The sequence below is a fragment of the Lygodium microphyllum genome, chromosome 20 (genome assembly GCF_053477565.2).
Source record: "Lygodium microphyllum isolate KBCC chromosome 20, Lygodium_microphyllum_v1.1.10, whole genome shotgun sequence".
NCBI lineage: Eukaryota > Viridiplantae > Streptophyta > Polypodiopsida > Schizaeales > Lygodiaceae > Lygodium > Lygodium microphyllum.
In genome coordinates, this window is record NC_141154.1 from 133,134,356 (window position 1) to 133,143,025 (window position 8,670).

The following is an 8,670-nucleotide window of genomic DNA, read 5'->3' on the forward strand; positions in this document are numbered from 1 at the left end:
TTCAATATAGAAGACATGAAGGAGCTTAAACTACAACTTGAATATCTCTTGAAAAAGGGATTTATTAGACGCAATGTATCTCCTTGGGGTGCTCCTAAATTGTTCTAAAAGAAAAAAGATGGAACATATAGACTTTGTATTGATTATAAAGGTCTTTATAAGAGAACCATAAAGAACAAATGTGCCCCACACATTGATGATTTATTGAGCCAATTGAGTAAAGGAGAGGTATTTTTAAAAATATACTTACGATTGGGTTACAAAAAATCCATATAAAGTATAAGAATATTCTTAAGACTACCTTTCAGTCTAGGTATGGTCTAGATTAACTAATTCATGTGTTTGATAAATAGCATTTTTCATTGATATCTTGATAAATTCATTATTACCTTCTTAGATGATATATTTGTATATTCTAAAAATCATCAAGAATATAAGATACATCTTAGAAAAACTCTTTAGGTGTTGAGGAAACATAAACTTTATGTTAAACGAAGCAAATATTTGTTGTAAAAGATAAGATTGTTTATCGTGGAAGAGTTATTTCTGAAGAGGGAGTTCATATAAATCCAGAGAATGTAAAAAACATTATTAATTGGCATCTATCGAATTGTGTGAGAGATATGAGAAGCTTCTTATGATTAGCTCAACATGAGAGAACTCATACTCGATATTTTTCTAAGATAGGTAGTCCTTTGATTGAACAGACTAAGAAAACTTATAAACCTTTTGTTTGGTCACATGGATGTCAGGAAGTCATTCAAATATTGAAAGGGAAAGTGGCTCAAAATTGAAATATTGAGCTGACTTTGATATTGAATATGTATCTTGAGGGATCTAGTGCCATTACTTAAGGGCAAGAAAGTTATTGGCTCTAAGTGTGTCTACAAAATTAAGCATATTGCAAATAGTTCTATTAGCACGCATGACACTAGGATGGTTGCAAAAGACTATGCTCAAATATATGGCATAGATTATAAAGATATATTTAGTCCAATTGCTAGGATAACAACCATCAGATATGCGATTGCTTTGGCAGTAGCCAAAGGTTGGAGCTTGTAGCAAATGGATGTTAAGGATACCTTCTTGCATGGTGAATTACAAGAAGAGGTGTATATAGAGCAGCCAGCAGGTTTCTCACATTTCTCTCGCATTTTGGTACATGTCAATCAATAATATTCTTTACATTCTTTGGATATATATAAATCCCCTCTTTAGAAAATAACTCTTCCTAGATAAACAATCTTATATTTTACAAAGAAACATTTTCTCCATCTAGCATAAAGTATATGTTTCCTAAAAGTCCAAAGAGTTTTTCTAAAATGCATCTCATGTTCTTGATGATCTTTAGAATATACAAATATATCATCCAAGAATGCAATAACAAATTCATCAAGATGTCAATGAAATGTGTTATTGATCAAACACATCAATGTGGCTCTCGTACATTACCTAACCTAAAATCCAGATGTAACAAGCAGGATACACACTGACTAGGGTTTAGACACCCTGTCACACTGACCGGGGTATTTAAGGTGTAAGAGCCCCAGATTAGGGCAACCAGTTATTATCAAGATCATACTCTTCACCTTCATCTCCAGCTTCCATAGCTTCCTTCTCCCTCCTCTCCTCTTTTCTCTCTTTCTCTCTCCTCTTCTAGTCTTCTTCCTTCTTCTTCGTGTTCTCTTTCTCTCTCCTCAGCTCTCCTTCTCTCTCCCCTTAGCTTCTTTCATTACAAGTGGTATCAAAGCTTGAGGATTTGGTCATTTTCCTCTTTCCCCTTTCTCTCTTTTCAAATCCCAAAAACCCTAGTTACTCAGCTTATAGGTATAGGTACAGCAAGAAGGACTGCAGTTAACTTCAGCTTTTTGGAGCAAGCAGGAGCTATGGCTAGAGACTCAGGCATATCTGGAGGTAAAATGCTTAAAATAGCATGTCATCACTTCTTTTCATGCAAATTTTAAGGGTTACAGGCCAAGTTTAGGGTCCCAAGAGTTGGAAGAGGGCAAAACCTTAGTTACTTTTTGCTTCAGCCCCTTTCTCTCTTCTCCTAGGCAAGCTGCCATAGCCACACAGTAGTAAAAATCTTCTCTTTCCCTCCGGAGGAGCCATGGGAGTCCCCATCTGAGGGTCCAGGAGCCTTTCCAACTTCCTCCTGACCAAGGGTAGCACCCTTGTGGAGAGGCACAGCCAGTAGAGGGCCTAGGAAACAGCCCAAAAATCGCGGTGCATTTTGCGCTGCTATTCCATGCTCTGCCTGCCTCTCCCCCAACCCTCCTGACCTTCTCCTCGTGCTTTGCTACCTTCCCCAGTACTCCTGGGCACTGATTCGGCATACCCCTTCCTCTTCCCCTTGGCATCTTGACCCGTAAATCATCTTCCATGGTGGACAGCAACTGGGATTGTTTGAAACAGTTTGGGGCAGCCATGGATTGTTCTAATTGAAGCTTTCTCTGACTCGGAGAGCTCAACCCCACAACCCATTCAGCCCGTGAAGGATTTCTCTTACTCGATGAAGCCATTGAGCTTAGCATGCATGGGAGCTTTGCGGGCAGCCATGAAAGCTTCCCATTCTTGAAGCTCAAGCTCGGGGATAAGCTTGGGAGCCTTCTTCATCAACAAGAGCACTCAAATGCTGAAGCATATTTTAAAGCCTAGTATTTAATTTTTCTGTTCTCGCATTTTGATAGAGTAGCTCCAGTCTCTCCTATAGATAGATAGTGTGTTATACCAACATACCAGGAGGGAATGGAAGGTGTATTAATATTAAATAGTCTCCATGTCACTTCCTTTAGCCAAGTCCTCCTTTCTCTCTTGAAAATCCACAAGACACTCTTCAATGCCCTGTAGCTTCCATGGCTTGCTCTTAATCTCATAATCAAACTCCTACAAAGTGATTAACCACTTTGCTAACCGATCAGATAGCTGTAACTTGTTCAGCAACAGTCTAAGTCCTTTTGTCTTCGTATAAAAACCCACCTTCTCATAAAGAATGTAGTACCTGAATTTTTTGGTCGCAAATACCATTGCAACGCACAACTTCTCCATATAGGTATAGTTAATTTTCAATATGCCCAACTTTCGGCTTGTAAAGGCTATCTGATGGTACTACTTTTTCTCCTAGATTTCGGATAAGTAGCAGTAGCTAATACCATACATGGTGGCTTCTGAAAATATATAGAATACTTCACCCCTTTTAGGTGCTTTCAAAACAGGTGCTTTTACTAGCTCCTGCTCCGCATCATCAAAAGATACTTTGCAAGCATCACTCCATGCAAACAAATAGTTAAAGAACAAAAGGTTCATAAGTGGCAATGTTCTTTCTGCTAGGGCATTGATAAAGCTCCGAGAATACACAACGAGGATAGAAAGCTATACACCTCCTTCCGAGTGTGCGGAAGTCTCATGGCGACTATGACCTTGATCTTTTCAGGGTCAGTCGCAATCCCTAGTGGACTAACCATATGACCTAACAATAGCCCATAAGGAACTCCAAGGATGCACTTCCATGGGTTAAGAGCTATGCAAAATTGTCTGCAATGGTCAAAACACTTTCGCAAAATAATCAATTGTCTATCCCTTATATTGGTTGCCCCCAGATTATCGATAAATATCCAGTACAAGATATAGGCCTTATACCGACGTTAAAAGTGACAAAAATGTAAATAATAAAATTTACCCCGTCATCGCAAAAAGCGTCGCTATTGGTGACGCCATAGAACAGTCGGTATTAGCGTCTTTATCAGCATCGCTATTTGGATTGGTATCAGCAACACTGATACCGATGCAAATAATGATGTTGATAATGACGCTTTGCGACTCTAATAACAACGCCAATAACGATGCATCCAAGTAAATTTGCGACGCTAATAGCGACGGTAATAGGGAAAACAAAATTTGTGGCAGATAGCAATGTGTGCTTTATTTGGGCCATACAAAATAGTTTCTGCACTGTGTACAATGCTCGTGTAAACAAAAACAAAATGTACTTAAATCATAACACTGATACATGAAATAAATACATAATCGCATAATGAAAGGGACTGGTACAATCATGGCAAGATATCACTACTACATAGAAAATGTCTACACAGATCATGCGACCAAAAAAGAAGGGTGTGTGAGCTCCAGGGATCCAAGGGCGAGCTATACATCCTCGCCATTTGAAAGCTCTTCCCGCCGCAAAGGAGCATCGGACGGTGTCGTAGAGTTCATGCAAGAGTTGTAGAACACGGGGTTCAAGGTACAGCAATGGAAGAGACTAACAAGAAGAAAATTGAATTGTTGATGCCAAAGTTCACTATATTCCTTGTCAAATGAGTTAGAAGAAGTTCATGTTCATAATAAACTGAAGTTCAACTGAAGTTCATCATAAACTGTTCCCATTCAGGTGTTCTCCTGTTCTTCTTTTCAGCATTTAATGTAGTGATCTCCTCTTTCATACATGAAAAGCAGTTACAACAAATTGTTCATCCTTTGAGTTGTTTAGGAATGACACAAGATTGACAGCTAGTTGTGAGTCATTGACAGAAAATTCCTGTTATGTAGCCACCAGCAAAGCTAATTGCAAGCTGTATAGAATCACAAATTCCATCTTGTGTTGAATGAATTTATGGCTAAAGAATAGGATAATGTCACAGCCACTTCACCGCAAGATGATTGGAACCATCTGAAAGCCTCGCAATTGATTAAGTTTGATAAAAAGTAGTAGTATTAGATGCTTGTAGCATTCGTGGTATAACAGTCCTATTGAAATCTGCTGTCCACAATCAAGGAAACAACACAGAATGCATGCTTCGTTCTTTGGTTTGCCATCCAGGGTCCTTCCAGGCCTTCCTTGACAACGTCATCGTATACGGTATGTCCTGATTCGAAATTGACAAGCACAGATCAGCCTTTGAGGAGAGTGACGAAGGTGTAATTATTCAGCTGGACATGTTCTGGATTCGATTGTAGAGGTGGAAAGCAACATTCTTGTTGCTGGCACCAATATTCTGAAGAGCCATGGCTGCTGACCTCAACTAGCCTTTACAACTCAATAAGGACCTTCGTCAGGATTAAAAAGCCGAACGTCCTCGCTTTCAGACCACCGGTGGTAGGTGCCCCAAAAGAAGTAAGAATAAAGAGGGCATGTGTATGGACACCCCTCAGTCTGAAGCTTCTGAGCCCACCGGTGCATACAATTATCACTCAAAATTGAGCCACGAAGCATGCAGGCAGTTTGTAACTCCTCACACAATGAGATCTTTCATCAACTGCTTGTATGCATAATGGTCTGTCAAGCTGAATGAATAAATTCGCTTTTCTGCACCTTTCTTGATATCATTAACCAGGTGATCTTGCAGTTGAAGCACCCGCAAGCGAGAAGCATTGAGATTTTCCTGCAAATCTCCAGTTGCTTCTCCTTCCTCTCGTATTCCTGGTTGATTTTACGTTTCTCGTCTTCCACAAACTGTAGCTTTAGGAGCTGGAACTCCTCTTCGGCAGAAATGACAATCTCCCGAGCTTTCTCTTCCGCGTCGTATTTGATGAAGGCCACCAAGCGCCGTATTTCAGAAGAGACGTCATCATCGTTCATTTGCCTGAAAGGGGAGGCAAGGCGTGCCGTAAAATGTGTCTGGGAGGTTCTCTGATAAGGGAGCTCTGCGGGGCGTAAGATCCTGCGGGTTATATGATCCAGACACAGACACAGAGAGAGAGAAAGATTCTCCTCTTTCTTTTTTATCTTCCTCTTACCACGTTACTCCCTGAAGGCCTGTTGCCAAAATTCTCAAAAAAACCCCTTTTGAAACCAGGCTGTCCCGTCCCAAAACAGCGATTAGGAAACCAATTTTAGCATGAGTCCAGCAGTGCCTTTCCACCAATAAAAAAAACCCAAGAAGCTTTTATGCTTTTGAGGAATCTTAAAATTCCTATTACAAGAGAACTACTCCACTGCACATCTGCTTGCTCAAGTGCCTTCGCAATTGTCATCACCGCCATAATCTTCATTTCATCCAGAAGTTCCAGCACCATTTTAATGACGATTTCAAAGGTCACCCTATTTGACGTCATATGCATGTCCTGCATCATTTCTTAAAGTTCATCATTGAAATAATCAGCTTGATAATGTCATTTGGCATCAGTTTTTTCATATTTTTCTAATACACACACATCATGCATCCAAACAAAATCATACGCATGCACTAAGGGAATATATACATTGGATGCGGATTATCAAAATGCATCACACAAACAATGAATCACACGCAGAAATTAACACAAATGCACAACAAAAGAAATGGAGGTGTATACGACTCGGATGCGCAGCAACACGACATCCACCCCCTCTAAACCTGCGCATCCTCCGGATGTGCCAACTATCCAGGATCATTCAACTCCACAAACAGGTCGAGTCCATCTTCTGTTTCTAGTAGACTTGTTTCTCCATCAGCTTCATCATTTATGTTCACTGTTTCTTCTGCTTGTCTTTCTTCTACCTGTTTTTCTTCTGTCAATGCTTCAAGTGCATATTTTTCATCTTCTCTTCTCTTGAAAATCTTGACTCGTTTTCCAGCAATAGGCACCCTCAATACTGTTCCATCTAATTCAGCCAGCTCATAGGTACCATTGTCAAAAACCTGCTTCACTTCATACGGTCCAAACCATCTTTGAACCATTTTTCTCATGCTACTATGCTGATTTTCTAGACTACTGTCGTAGACTAGAACCCAATCTCCTTCTTTTATGGCTCTAGGTCTCAAGCGATGCCTTAAATCAAACCTGTCCTTGTTTCTGAGACGGGCTGCCTTCAAACGATCAACTGCTAGCTGCACATCTTCTTTCCTTCTCTCTAGTTGACGAATCCGAAGGGCTAACAGTTCTTCCCTTGATAAATTCTCATGCCACGGAAGAACACTCCAAGTGAGAGCACAAATTTCAGTAGGCATGACAGGTTTTTGCCCATACATCAACTCCGCAGGCATGTATCCAGTAGTCACACTATGTGTAGAGCGATCAGCCCACAATGCAAAAGGTAGTAATCTTGGCCAATCTCCAATCCGACCTCTACAAGCTTTTGCTAATGCTTTAACTATTGGCGGATGTCCTCTTTCACTTTTACCATTTCCCTCTGGATTATAGGCAGTAGTAAGAGACAATTTAATCCCAAGCCGTGAGAAGAATTCTCTAGCTTCATCTGCATCTAGCTCTCCACGATCAGCTGTAATCTTACCTATACATCCATACCTGCAAAATATTTCTTCCAACAAGAATTTACATACTGTAGTGGTGGTCTTCGTCCGCAACGGTCTAACTTCAACATAGTTTGTAAGATCCTCCCTAGCCAAGACAAGATATCTCATCTGCCAAAGTCCCACTGGCAAAGTAACCAAGTCTACCACCCACTTGTAATGCATACATAGTGGATAAGTCGGATGCAACTCATCACGATGTCGCACTAAAGAGTAAAGCTGGCAGTCCCTGCAAGTCTCCACAAAGTGAGAAACATCTTTATACATCCCTTTCCATCAGTATCTTTCTTTGATTTTCTCATAGGTAGCCCACACACCTCTATGTCCAGCCCATGAGCTCTCATGAAACTCTTGCATAATCTGTATCTGCATCGCTACATCACAAACTACTCTCAAGGGCAAGCCTCCTCTCTTTCTTGGATGCTTCCAAAGAAAACCATCTTTCAAGAAATACCCCTAAGCCTTCCTTCTGATTTTCTTGAATTCATCATCTGTCCAATCAGCTCTTCGAGTCAATGAACTTAGATACTGTCCAATTTGCAGCCACTCATCAACATAAAGTTCTTCAATAAAAGCTTCAACAGTAGATACATGACAATCATGAACAAGGACAGAAGCAGCAAACTCTGTCTCATCATCTTCTGCAAGCATTGACTCCTCATCCTCATATTTCGCTCTAGAAAGCATGTCAGCAACTGGATTATCTTTCCCTGCTATGTGTCGAAATTCTGGATTCAATGATTTGATATAGGCAATCCACCGAAGCATCGCTATATCTGGAGTCGAGAAACTAGTAATCATGCCAAGCAAAGGTAAACAATCTGTTTCCACAATAACTGAAGCTCCAATAAAATACCCTTTGTCACACTTCAGTGCAGTGACTACTCCCCACAACTCTCTTTTGATCTGCGGATATCTCCTTTGTCGCTCATTAAGAACTTTAGCTCCAAAGCGGATAGCATACCTATTTCCATCAGCATCATCCTGTCCCACAGCCCAACCTATGCCAATAGGGCTAGTATCAACTGTCAACATGATCGGCCATCCACACTGATAATCCGCCTTGCGTAGAGTAGGAGCTGATTGCAACAGCTTCTTGAGCTTACGCATGGCTTTTGAATGCTTCTCATCCCAATGAAATCTTTGCCCCTTTCGAAGCAGCTGATAGAGAACATCTGCAATATGAGCAAAATGAGGAATCCAAATCATGTAAAATACACAAGCTCCCACAAATCTCCGCACCTCTGAAGTAGTCGAGCAATACTCTGCAATCCTGTTTATGGCATCCACCTTTGCAGGAGAAGGCTTTCTGCCATAATATCCAACCATATGCCCAACTATGATGACTTCATTAACACCAAAGACAGATTTCAACCCTGAAAGTGTCAAATTTACCTCCTCTAATCGTGTCAATATTTGCTCACAAGCAATCAAGTGG

At 40.6% G+C, this 8,670-nt stretch overlaps 1 pseudogene; it reads right to left on the reverse strand.

The window, feature by feature from the left end:
• Positions 1-5,231: 5,231 nt before the first annotated feature.
• On the reverse strand, positions 5,232-5,578 carry LOC148019419 (V-type proton ATPase subunit E pseudogene; annotated as a pseudogene).
• Between the last annotated feature and the right edge of the window lie 3,092 nt (positions 5,579-8,670).